Below are 12,542 nucleotides of genomic sequence, written 5' to 3' on the forward strand. Positions count from 1 at the left end.
TCTGCCAGCTGATCATTGTCTAAGTTTCTAAATACAAGTTACATTTCAGTCAGAGTTTCTGTAAACCACGACCACGTGCATTCTGTTGCTCCAACCATCTGTAGTCACACCTAGCACACACACACACACACGCACACACACATTCCTGGAGAAGGCTCATTTTGCATTTTGACACTTGACTGAGGTGGAAAAGGCAAAATGCAATAAGGCAGGATAGAAAGTCACATAGAAAATAAATCGTACGTGAAGCACATGATGTCCATCGAATCTTCCACTTCAGTGAAGACACAAAAAAACATTTGGTGTGTGTGAAGTGATGAAGAGGCAAAAACCTTCTTTACACTTTTATGTTATCACGCTCTTCTAATAGGGTAGTGGATGGAAACGTGTGTAAATTGCATTTTCAGATGCTGATATTCTGGAAATTTCATTAAATTTCTTAAAATTTCCATGATATTTGGGTAGAACCTGAGCTGAAGTACAAACAATGCAAACAAGCGTTATAGGTCCCACATGGCAGAACAAGAAAAGCACTCAGAGAGCAGAACTCCACCAAGGCTGCTCAGTCCTTCTATGATTTACAATGGATGAAATATTTAAAAAGATTTGTGGATTTGTAGTAGGATCACAATCGTGCGATCATCAGCAGGCAGCTGATGTCATGGTTACAGTGATGCCATGCTGCTATCTGGCAATGATACAGAAATCTTTAAAGTTTTTTTTTTTTTTTTTTGCTTTTCATTGGCTTTATTAGACAAATTAATAGAGAGGCAGACAGGAAAGTAGGGACAGGAACGGGGGAAAGACCTGCATTTGGGGTCTATAGTCCTGTTCATGGGTCTACAGTCCTGTTCATGGGTCTACAGTCCTGTTCATGGGTCTACAGTCCTGTTCATGGGTCTACAGCTCCTGTTCATGGGTCTACAGCTCCTGTTCATGGGTCGACAGCTCCTGTTCATGGGTCTACAGCTCCTGTTCATGGGTCTACAGCTCCTGTTCATGGGTCTACAGTCCTGTTCATGGGTCTACAGCTCCTGTTCATGGGTCTACAGTCCTGTTCATGGGTCTACAGTCCTGTTCATGGGTCTACAGTCCTGTTCATGGGTCTACAGCTCCTGTTCATGGGTCTACAGTCCTGTTCATGGGTCTACAGCTCCTGTTCATGGGTCGGTAGTTCTGTTCATGGGTCTACAGCTCCTGTTCATGGGTCTACAGCTCCTGTTCATGGGTCGATAGTTCTGTTCATGGGTCTACAGCTCCTGTTCATGGGTCTACAGTCCTGTTCATAGGTCTACAGCTCCTGTTCATGGGTCTACAGCTCCTGTTCATAGGTCTACAGCTCCTGTTCATGGGTCTACAGTCCTGTTCATAGGTCTACAGCTCCTGTTCATGGGTCTACAGCTCCTGTTCATGGGTCTACAGTCCTGTTCATGGGTCTACAGTCCTGTTCATGGGTCTACAGCTCCTGTTCATGGGTCGATAGTTCTGTTCATGGGTCTATAGCTCCTGTTCATGGGTCTACAGTCCTGTTCATAGGTCTACAGCTCCTGTTTATGGGTCTACAGTCCTGTTCATGGGTCTACAGCTCCTGTTCATGGGTCTACAGCTCCTGTTCATGGGTCGATAGTTCTGTTCATGGGTCTACAGTCCTGTTCATAGGTCTACAGTCCTGTTCATGGGTCTACAGCTCCTGTTCATGGGTCGATAGTTCTGTTCATGGGTCGATAGTTCTGTTCATGGGTCTACAGTCCTGTTCATAGGTCTACAGTCCTGTTCATGGGTCTACAGCTCCTGTTCATGGGTCGATAGTTCTGTTCATGGGTCGATAGTTCTGTTCATGGGTCTACAGTCCTGTTCATAGGTCTACAGTCCTGTTCATGGGTCTACAGCTCCTGTTCATGGGTCTACAGCTCCTGTTCATGGATCTACAGCTCCTGTTCATGGGTCTACAGCTCCTGTTCATGGGTCGATAGTTCTGTTCATGGGTCTACAGTCCTGTTCATGGGTCTACAGCTCCTGTTCATGGATCTACAGCTCCTGTTCATGGGTCTACAGCTCCTGTTCATGGGTCGATAGTTCTGTTCATGGGTCTACAGTCCTGTTCATGGGTCTACAGCTCCTGTTCATGGGTCTACAGTCCTGTTCATAGGTCTATAGTCCTGTTCATAGGTCTATAGCTCCTGTTCATGGGTCTACAGCCCTGTTCATGGGTCTGCAGTCCTGTTCATGGGTCTACAGCTCCTGTTCATGGGTCGATAGTTCTGTTCATGGGTCGATAGTTCTGTTCATGGGTCTACAGTCCTGTTCATAGGTCTACAGTCCTGTTCATGGGTCTACAGCTCCTGTTCATGGGTCTACAGCTCCTGTTCATGGGTCTACAGCTCCTGTTCATGGGTCGATAGTTCTGTTCATGGGTCTACAGCTCCTGTTCATGGGTCGATAGTTCTGTTCATGGGTCTACAGTCCTGTTCATGGGTCTACAGTCCTGTTCATAGGTCTATAGTCCTGTTCATGGGTCTACAGCTCCTGTTCATGGGTCTACAGTCCTGTTCATGGTACTGTAGTCCTGTTCATGGGTCTACAGTCCTGTTCATAGGTCTACAGTCCTGTTCATGGGTCTATAGTCCTGTTCATGGGTCTACAGTCCTGTTCATGGGTCTATAGTCCTGTTCATGGGTCTACAGTCCTGTTCATGGTACTGTAGTCCTGTTCATGGGTCTATAGTCCTGTTCATGGGTCTACAGCTCCTGTTCATGGGTCTACAGTCCTGTTCATAGGTCTATAGTCCTGTTCATAGGTCTATAGCTCCTGTTCATGGGTCTACAGTCCTGTTCATGGGTCTGCAGTCCTGTTCATGGGTCTACAGCTCCTGTTCATGGGTCGATAGTTCTGTTCATGGGTCGATAGTTCTGTTCATGGGTCTACAGTCCTGTTCATAGGTCTACAGTCCTGTTCATGGGTCTACAGCTCCTGTTCATGGATCTACAGCTCCTGTTCATGGGTCTACAGCTCCTGTTCATGGGTCGATAGTTCTGTTCATGGGTCTACAGTCCTGTTCATGGGTCTACAGTCCTGTTCATGGGTCTACAGTCCTGTTCATAGGTCTATAGTCCTGTTCATGGGTCTACAGCTCCTGTTCATGGGTCTACAGTCCTGTTCATGGTACTGTAGTCCTGTTCATGGGTCTACAGTCCTGTTCATAGGTCTACAGTCCTGTTCATGGGTCTATAGTCCTGTTCATGGGTCTACAGTCCTGTTCATGGGTCTATAGTCCTGTTCATGGGTCTACAGTCCTGTTCATGGTACTGTAGTCCTGTTCATGGGTCTATAGTCCTGTTCATAGGTCTACAGTCCTGTTCATGGGTCTACAGCTCCTGTTCATAGGTCTACAGTCCTGTTCATGGGTCTACAGTCCTGTTCATGGTACTGTAGTCCTGTTCATGGTACTGTAGTCCTGTTCATGGGTCTACAGTCCTGTTCATGGGTCTGCAGTCCTGTTCATGGGTCTACAGTCCTGTTCATGGGTCTCAGTCCTGTTCATGGGTCTATAGTCCTGTTCATGGGTCTACAGTCCTGTTCATGGGTCTACAGTCCTGTTCATGGGTCTACAGTCCTGTTCATGGGTCTACAGTCCTGTTCATGGGTCGCCCGCTCTGCCAGTTGAGCCATCTGGGCACCCATGATAGAGAAATCTTTAACAAATCCATGGATCCATACTGTAAACCACATCACTGCCGAAATCTAATCACTTGGCCCCTGTGTCATTTCTGACCTTCCCTGAAAATTTCATCCAAATCCCGTAGTCTGTTGTTGGGTAGTGTTGCTAACAGACAGACAGACAGACAGACGCTAATTGTCACATAACTCTATGTTCCTTGGCAGAGTGATAAACAGAACATGGGAGAACCTCATAACATAAGGCAGACGACATGTCAATGGAAATATGTCACAACTTGTAAAGGTATTTCTGCCAGAAACCTCTCAAACCTTGAGGATCCTACACAGATGCTCTTTTTCCCTCTTCCATACGTCCACCTACTGCTCTGCTCCTCCATTCCTCACTCTGTCATCTTACAGACACACATGTGTGGATAGGTGGGAGTTGAACCTGAATTCCTCCAAAACCTCACTCTACATTTGGCAAACCAGAAGTGCAGTTTACCAACCACATCAGCCTCTTCCGCTGGCTGCAGCATCACAGAACATTCCTTGTGTGCAGATGTTGCTGAGCGCCTTGGGTAGGTTCACCAAACAGAGATGACTGCAGAGAGAAGCTCCATACTACCACATATTCCTATCATGTTCACCACTCTGATAAATGGCAGATTATTTGGTCACTGCAATACATGTTGAGATGCAGGGTAAGATGTTATCATGTCAGTGTATATGTACAAGGTTGTTTTTACACAATGAAGTCTGTAATCTGCTTCATGTAGCTACTGACCACTGTCCAAAGCATGCTTTATTTTAGACTTTATATGTGGTTTTGAAACGTTCCAGTCGTTGCTTTGTATTCATTACTTTTTGTTGCATATAAAATTAACATGTCAGTAATTCACATGTTTTGTTGTTCAGCTGACGTCTCCACTGGATTGACCTTCAGTTTACTGTCAGGAAATAACTCTAAACCCAGCTGTGATGTTCTCTCTACAGGTACATTTGATTCTGTTGTGAGAAACATGCACTTATTTTTTTCCACACAGAAAAACTAAATGCTAACATTAATAATCATAAAACTTTTGACAAATACAAAAAACACCCTGATCTCTGTGAACCACAGGAGATGTTAGCGTGTTCAAGTAACAGATTAAATCCTCTATTTGTCCTGTGTTCTTTCCACAGTTTTCCATTTTCTACATTTCTCAGTTACATCATTTCACTTCTGTTGTTGTTTGGTGCTGGTACCCTGTGCTGCTGAAATATTCGACAGATTCCCAGTAGTAGATGAAAATGTGTAAGTAGCATCTTTGTTCGCTGATGCACTTGATTCATGACGTTCAGAGATCGAGGTTAGTGGTTTAAATGAGCTCCAAAGCTTTGAATAGGTTTCATCTTTTAATCAAATGCTCCCTTTACACTGATGTTTTGAATAAAAACTTTAAGATTTAGCTGTTTTCACTGGGGTTTGATAGCTGTTAATGGTCTAGATTTGATCATTTCTGCTCCTGTTTTCTGTCTTTCTTTTGTACATATATGTTTAGTGTTTCCTGTCTGTGACCAGGATTGAGAGAAAAAAAAGCAGAACTGTGACTGTAAAACAAGCCAAAATTTATATATATATATATATGAATGTAACATTATAAAATTACAAGTTCATCATTAAACAATTAACAATTATGTACAATTCTTTTTAAATTGAAAACTGAGCAACACACCATTACTTTCTCTTCAAGCATTCCAGTGCCGAGTTATCCTATTTCAGCTCAGGTTTTGTTTTTCATGCCATATTTTACTGTGCAGGTTCCATATTAGATTATTAGATTTGTAATAAGCAGTTAAAACACAGTCACGTCTGTGTATTCTGTGTTTTATTGAGTCACTATGCAGACAAAAGTGTAAAAAATATGATGTAAATGAGTATAATCCATATGTTGTTGTTGTTGTTGCAGAGTCTTTTTTTAAATCATACTGATGTCTCCTGTCTGCCTGCAGCGCTGAAATGCTGGCCCAAAGTAAACCAACATTTTAAACCACAGTAGCCACAGCTAGCATCAGTAAGGTCATGAAGAGACAGTGGACATCTGTAGAAAAGTTCTTCTCTGCTGAAAAGCAAGTAAGGCAGGGGTGTCCAACATGAGGCCCGTGGACCAAAAGTGGTCCTCCAGAGGGTCCAATCCGGCCCTCAAAGTGTAAAAACCCCAGAGAAGACATTAAAGGGATAGTTTGGGATTTTTGACATGAATCTGTATGGCATCCCTGTCAGCAGTGTTGTTCATTCACACAGACTTACCCCCGACAGCATCCAGTGAGCAGAGATCCGGTCCGGTTTTGGTCCAGACAAAGGTAGTCCGGCAAGTTTGCTGGGGTCACGAAAATGAAGAGTTTTCTTCTCAAACCAATATGTGTTTGAAAGAGTGATATATTTGCATCACAAAACCGTTGTCCACAAAAAAGTCAGACCTCGTAAACGCTTGGCACTATTTTCTCTCCCTTCATATCACTCCGCGCTGCCTCCAGCTGGCAGGTTTCACTTTGTTTACTGCTCGTAAAGTTAACAACAACAACATGTCTGACTAGGACAGCGACGATGAATATATTGACTTCAGCATTCAGCCAAGGGGATATCTTTATGAACCCGAATATACTGAAGCCGAAATTCACCAGATGGAGTTAGAAAAAAATTCATACAGATTCATGTCAAAAATCCCAAACTATCCCTTTAACTGCAGATTGTAAATTAGTAAAACTATAAATTTAAAATCATTTCTAGACCATGACAAGTTGTTTGGATCAGAAAGTAAAATACTAGATTGTTCTTTGTTTGTTTTGTGTCTCATTTTTGTAATATTTTGACTTGTTTTTGTTGGTTTTTGTCCTTTTTTGTCTTGTTTGTGTCATTTGTATAATTTTCGTCTCATTTTTGTCCATGTTTTGCGTTGCTTTGTAACTTTTCTGTCTCCTTTTTTCATGCTTTTGTTGTTTTGTGTCTTATTTTGTCATTTTGTGTTTTATTTTGTAATAGTTTGTCCTGTTTTTGTTGTTTTTGTCTATTTTGGTCTGATTTTTGTCATTTGCCTCTTTCTGTCTCACTTGTGTTTTTGTCTTCTTTTTGTCATTTTGTGTTTTGCTTTAATTGATGTTTTGTATATTGTTTGTATCATTTTGTTTCTTTTTGTGTCACTTGTGTCGTTTGTCCATTTTTTGTCGCTTTGTAACTTTTTTGTCTCTTTTTGTTTTGTGTCATTTGTCTCATTTTGTGTCATTTTTGTTATTTTTATTTTTCTTCATACATTTGAAGTTGTTCATGATGTGTTGCAAAAAGATAATTCCTTAAATGTGAACATTTTTGCACTAAAACAAAGAAACCGTCAGGAGTTGTGGTTATTTGTAGGTTATCATGCTGTGGTTTTACTGGTCTGGTCCACTGGAGATATAACTGGGCTGAATGTGGAACCTGAACTAAATGGGATGACTCCTCTGAGGTAGAGAAATAACATCTAGATCCCTCCCACTGTTCAAACCCCAACACGGTTTTATTGCTTCTGAATTGCACTTTCATTTTGTAAGAGGAGAACTGTGTTATTTCTTTTTTCAAAACTTACACATATAGTCTTGTTTGAAGTCATTTACTGGCATGAACAGCTCCTGGCTAAACTAACCAGAGTGACCAGAGCACTTTCAGATCCTGATGACAGATAATTGGCAACTGCTTCTGAATTCGCTACTTCAGCAACTAAATGAGCTTTATATGATGAAACTACACCCCGCCTTATCCCTGTCTATCCTGAAAACCATCCCACATACCTCCATCATTTCCAATCCATTTTGTAGCTGTACATACAGTAATTTGAAGTTATTTCAGGTAACAGACTCAACGAACAGCATAACTTTCAAATGCCAAAAGACACAGAGAGAGGCTGGTACCATGCACTACAGCAAAGGACCTTGGTGACCCATAATCACAGAGCTGGATGTATGCAGTTATACTGTATATTTAGCTTGACTTCTCATTGTCCTGATGGCTGGTCACTTGTGGCCGAAACAAACCCACGCCATGGAAACATCGTGTTTAGAAAAGTCTACAAAACAATAATGATGCATAGATACCATAGATACAGCAGAGACTAGATAATAAGAAAAACTACCACCAAGAAGATCCCGTCTGTTCATTAAAAGAAGACTCAAAGAACGACTCTGGGCAGCTTTCCCCTCCATATAACAGTACATGCGGTGCAGAAGTGATGACAGGTCCTTACCTTTCTCCTTCAGCTGCAAGAAGCCAGTGATGAATGCCACTTTGCAAGGAGAGGGTGAAGAGCAAGGACTCGGCAGTGACAGTCCTCCCTCTGGTTGGCAGAGGGAGCGGTGGGAGTGTCAGAGCAGCCTTTCTAAACTGTGGCCAGCTTCACCACAGACCGGGACACAGCAGAGACCAGCGTGGATCCACTGAGGATCCACTGAGGATCCACTGAGGATCCACCGAGGATCCACCGAGGATCCACTGTCACATCTGATGTGTGGACCGACCAGCAGTGTTTAAGTGTCTGATTTCCACTTTAACTGTAACACATCACCAGTTTTATCTGTTTAGAAGCTCTAAGATTTTCAGTCATTTTAAGGGTGACAGACGGACAGCAGGAAGTCAGCAAGGAGACTGTTAACCTGAACGTCAGCCTGCTCTGATTTTGAGATAAAAGTGTGTGAAAGTTGAAACCACGGTCAGCAGACAGATGTGGTTTAACAGGTAGCATGTTTTCACTGCAGCTGTGCAGGAGTTTAATTAAGTTACAGGTCAGGAGGTGAAAAAGCATCTGTAGGACATGTTGGTACGCTGATGAAGTCCATCCAGCTGGAATGAATTCTACATCAATAACTAAGCAACAGCTCTGTTCTAGTAAGGCAGATGAATTTGTAGGTTCTCGTGCTGTTTTTGTTTATCTCTGTGTTACATGCAGAGATTTATGTAAAAATTCCCTCATGGAGATGAAGCCACTGAATAGACTGAGTAGATTTGAAAAACATGCCGGCTAACTCAACTTTTATTGTGGATATCTTTAAGTTCAACAAAAAATACTTAGTTGTTTTTTAATAAGAGATTTAAAAGAGACTGCCACACACTGTTCAACGTGCAAAAATACATTTATAAATGCTTTGCTACTAGATCTTTAACACGTTCTTTTTCCTAGTGCTGAAACTTTGCCAACAAATGCATTTTTTCACCTGAAATCCATATGTGAAGAATTCTTGAGCCGTCTACAATAAAATGGTAACAAAAGAAATTCTAAAACGTGCTAGAATGAAAATAAAATGCTGGGAAAATCCAAGCGTACTAATTTTAGTCTAGTTGTGTGATTGTACTGTTTAGGACCTCTAAGGATTAGCAGTAGAGACAGACTGATGAGCTGGAGTTAAACCAAATGACCCAAGGAACAAACCGTGCATGTGAAGTCACAAACTAATGTTAAAATGAACTGTGAGCAGCTGAACAGCATTACTTCTTTGGAGCAGGTCTGTTCCAGTTCACCCAGAGGGCTCCAGGGTTCACTCAAAGCTTCAACGTATCCGCGATGTGTTTTGTGGATTACGGACATTTTCTCTCTATGACACAAGTTTTTTCTTCACTGTCAGACGTGCATCTTGTAGTTTACTTGGTACTGGTGTGTCTGCAGTATTCCTGCTTACTGGTTATTCTTCCTTAAAGAAACAGACTCAGTCAAACCCCACCGTTGAGTTAGAGGCTCCACATTTCCTCCTTGGTTTTACCCTCAGTGCCGTGGCTTTCCCCTGCAACATGTTATTGATTTCAGTCTTTTTATGGGGTATGCTGAAAACAAGAAAAACAGTGAATAATAGCAGCCTTGTCCTTTACATAAGCAGCATTTTGGCAGGTTGAAGCTGCAGAACTTGCTGTTCTGTCAACAGTCAGCTTTGAAGAACTGAGAACATGCTGGTGTTTGTCAGATCACATGAGACGCCATAAAAACAGGAGCAGGGATAAACTATGAGCCATGGTGTGTCCAAAACTACCGTATGTCCACCTGAAAGTGAGTGAGGTCAGTCAAAGACCTCATTTCTACTGGGAGGCTGCTCATGTGAACACGTGTTAATGCATGAGAACGTGTATTTCTGGACAAGAAAAAGAGCTCAGACAATAACATAAGAAACATCCTGCTGGTATTCAAAGTGATGTTGCTGCTTTTAGGACTCTGAGGTGCCATTGGAGCAGCACGGTGAAGGCTTTACCTCACAGACTTTTATGATCAGGGTTGCTGGGCTCTTCATGGATGCATGTATGGACATAGAGTAGAATAATAATCCATCCTGTCATTTCTGGCTGTTCTTTGTAAGAAACTCAGACTTGGAGCTCATCATGGAGGTCTGTGCTGTCCAAACTCATGTGGTTTTGTTGGAAAGAACACATATTTGGATGTCAGTTGTTTTCAACCTTGTGTTTTCACTGTGTTTTATTTTGTTTATGCATTTTTTTAAGCTCAGACAGCCCGTGCAGAAAAACATAAGTAAATTATACCATCTATTCACAGAGATGTTTTTCCTGAGTTCTTATACCTAAATCCCTGATATTTTTCTTCTTGATGAGGTGCTGTTAATGCAGATAAAACACAGGAGAAAGTCATTGTGACAATTCAGAGCCTGTCAGAGGAAGGTCTGGTTTCCTTTATGTGTAATGTGCAGACTTCTCCTCCAGAGGGCAGTGCTGGATAACTAAAAGTAGAGTGCCTATATAATGAGAGTGGCGACATGACGGGTCCAAAAAATTTTGGTCACGTGATCAATAGGAGCCATTTTGTTTCCTATTCATGAACGCCGGTTATGCCTGTTAACGTTGTTTACAACGCTTTCCCCCTGACAGAAGATTCTGTTATGTTTGGTGTGTTTAAAGATGACAAGAATCTAGAATTTATGCTGAATGTTTTATTGCTTTTAGGAAAATTCTTTATTCACAAATGCAGGTACTTTAAATCTAGATCCTGTTTTACTCACTGGAAGAATGAGTTCTTACTTTTTTGTAAATCTTTAAAATTAATTGAAAATAGGAAAGCCCTTCACTTGTTTTCTTTATTAGATAAATTTGATTTAATTTAAAAGTCCCTTCACAAATTTATTTTTTATCTATCTCTTTCTCTTTTTCTTCTTCCTTCTCTCTCCCTCCTTTCCTTTTCTATTTGGAATTACTCTGATTGCTCGATCTGTGATGGAAGTTCGTTAATGATGATGATCATATGTGCCTTGTTTGTTTGTGTATACTGTTCTAAATAAAAATAAATAAATAAAAATTTTAAAAAAACGTTGTTTACAACGCAGAGAGTAATTCTAGGTCTTTTTTGGCTTCATAAATACCTGAAAAATGACGGGCTGTTGTGCCTTTGGGTGCACAAATCGATCAGAGAAGAGATTACACATGTTTAGATTTCCCAGGAGTAGTGAAAGAATGAAACTGTGGGAAAATAAAGTCCGGAGAGTGGGATGGAAACCGACTTCATCATGATTTTTGTGCCAGGTTAGTCCATGTATGTACTTTCATGTTATGATGTATGGGTGAATGACAGAAAAGTTTGATGTGATTTTAGGCAGTTGTGGTTATTTTGACTTTGACCATTTTCATGCATGGAGATGCATGAAATACGGGCCGCTGAAGTTTAACGGGCCCATCTGAGCTTCGACAACAGCCTCCCTGTTCATTCACATGATTTCCAATTCAGCAAACAGCTGACAGTTTTCTGTTTCCTATTTTCTGTTTTCCGTCCAACCTGCAGTCACTTATCAGCCTCATATGACCCGAACAGGCTCCGTGTTGTTCACCTGTTTCTGGGCTGTTAGCCGCCGTTAGCATGAGGATGCTGTTAGCCATATGCTAACAGCTGCAGCACCGTACCATAGACTGTATATATAGTGGACGTAGCATCTGGCTCCAGAATTGAAGCCCACCCAGAAGTGTCAAAAACTTGCGATATCACACCGTCCGCTAGGGTTGGCTCCAAAAAGCTTTTTCTCCATAGACCCCAATTTATTTTTGGAAAAAATAAAACTTGATAGACTGATGTTCTACAGCTCAGGATTTTTTCCCGTTAGTTTTCATGGTCAAAATGAGAGATCAGGTGGCCGATCTTAAAATAAATCAATACTGAATTTTAAATAAATCGTTAAAGTTGGCGGAGTCAGGGGGCGTGGCTATACTTGACAGACAGCAACAGAAGCCTCTGCGGTAAAATGTGGGCGGGATAAGAGAGTCCTCAGCCAATCCTGCCCCTAGTTGCTCTCCGGTCCAGTCTGTTTGATGACGCTTTTTACGTCACTGGCTCCAAAAAATCCAAAACGGCGACCAGGAAGTAGCAAAATCCGGGCTTCATTTTCTCGCCGTTGAAACCAACGGGTGACGTCACGGTTAGTTTACGCCTGCACCGTACAGGCGGACGGGAAAACGTATTTTACTAAATTTACCGAAGCTGCAAACTCGATGATAGAAACATTCAACCCGGTCTCACGGGGATTCGTGAAACTGTCACGTAAGTTTTAGTTTCGGTTTCGTGCGCACCAACACGATTTCGTCATGTTTTTCGTGCCGCTCACCACGAAATGTTTTTCGCTGTGGTAATCACATCTGAAAGTGGTTTATACCGGTGGATTTATGACGATCTAAGCTGTCCATCGGCGTATACTGCTTGTGTGATTGCGTTTGCGGCCACCGGCCGCCGGACATTCTTGAAATTCCTATGCAAATTGGTAAGTGTACCACCGGCTTATGGTTAGGTTATGGTTATGGTTATGGTTAGGGTTATGTTTAGGAACGATGTCATGCAAAATATAGCGTTGGATTCGCCACGGTTTTACATTAAAAATATAATATACACATTCTTTTGAAA

General features: G+C 41.8%; 1 protein-coding gene across 1 annotated transcript in view; it reads right to left on the reverse strand.

The window, feature by feature from the left end:
* Nucleotides 1-7,998, reverse strand: part of si:dkey-225n22.4 (collagen alpha-1(XXI) chain) — a 115,697-nt gene extending 107,699 nt beyond the window's left edge. The window contains exon 1 of the mRNA XM_051940349.1: nt 7,917-7,998. The gene's annotated coding sequence lies outside the window, so the exon portion shown is untranslated. The remainder of the gene's footprint in view (nt 1-7,916) is intronic.
* Between the last annotated feature and the right edge of the window lie 4,544 nt (nt 7,999-12,542).

Source organism: Acanthochromis polyacanthus, chromosome 20, assembly GCF_021347895.1.
Source record: "Acanthochromis polyacanthus isolate Apoly-LR-REF ecotype Palm Island chromosome 20, KAUST_Apoly_ChrSc, whole genome shotgun sequence".
In the NCBI taxonomy this organism is placed as follows: domain Eukaryota; kingdom Metazoa; phylum Chordata; class Actinopteri; family Pomacentridae; genus Acanthochromis; species Acanthochromis polyacanthus.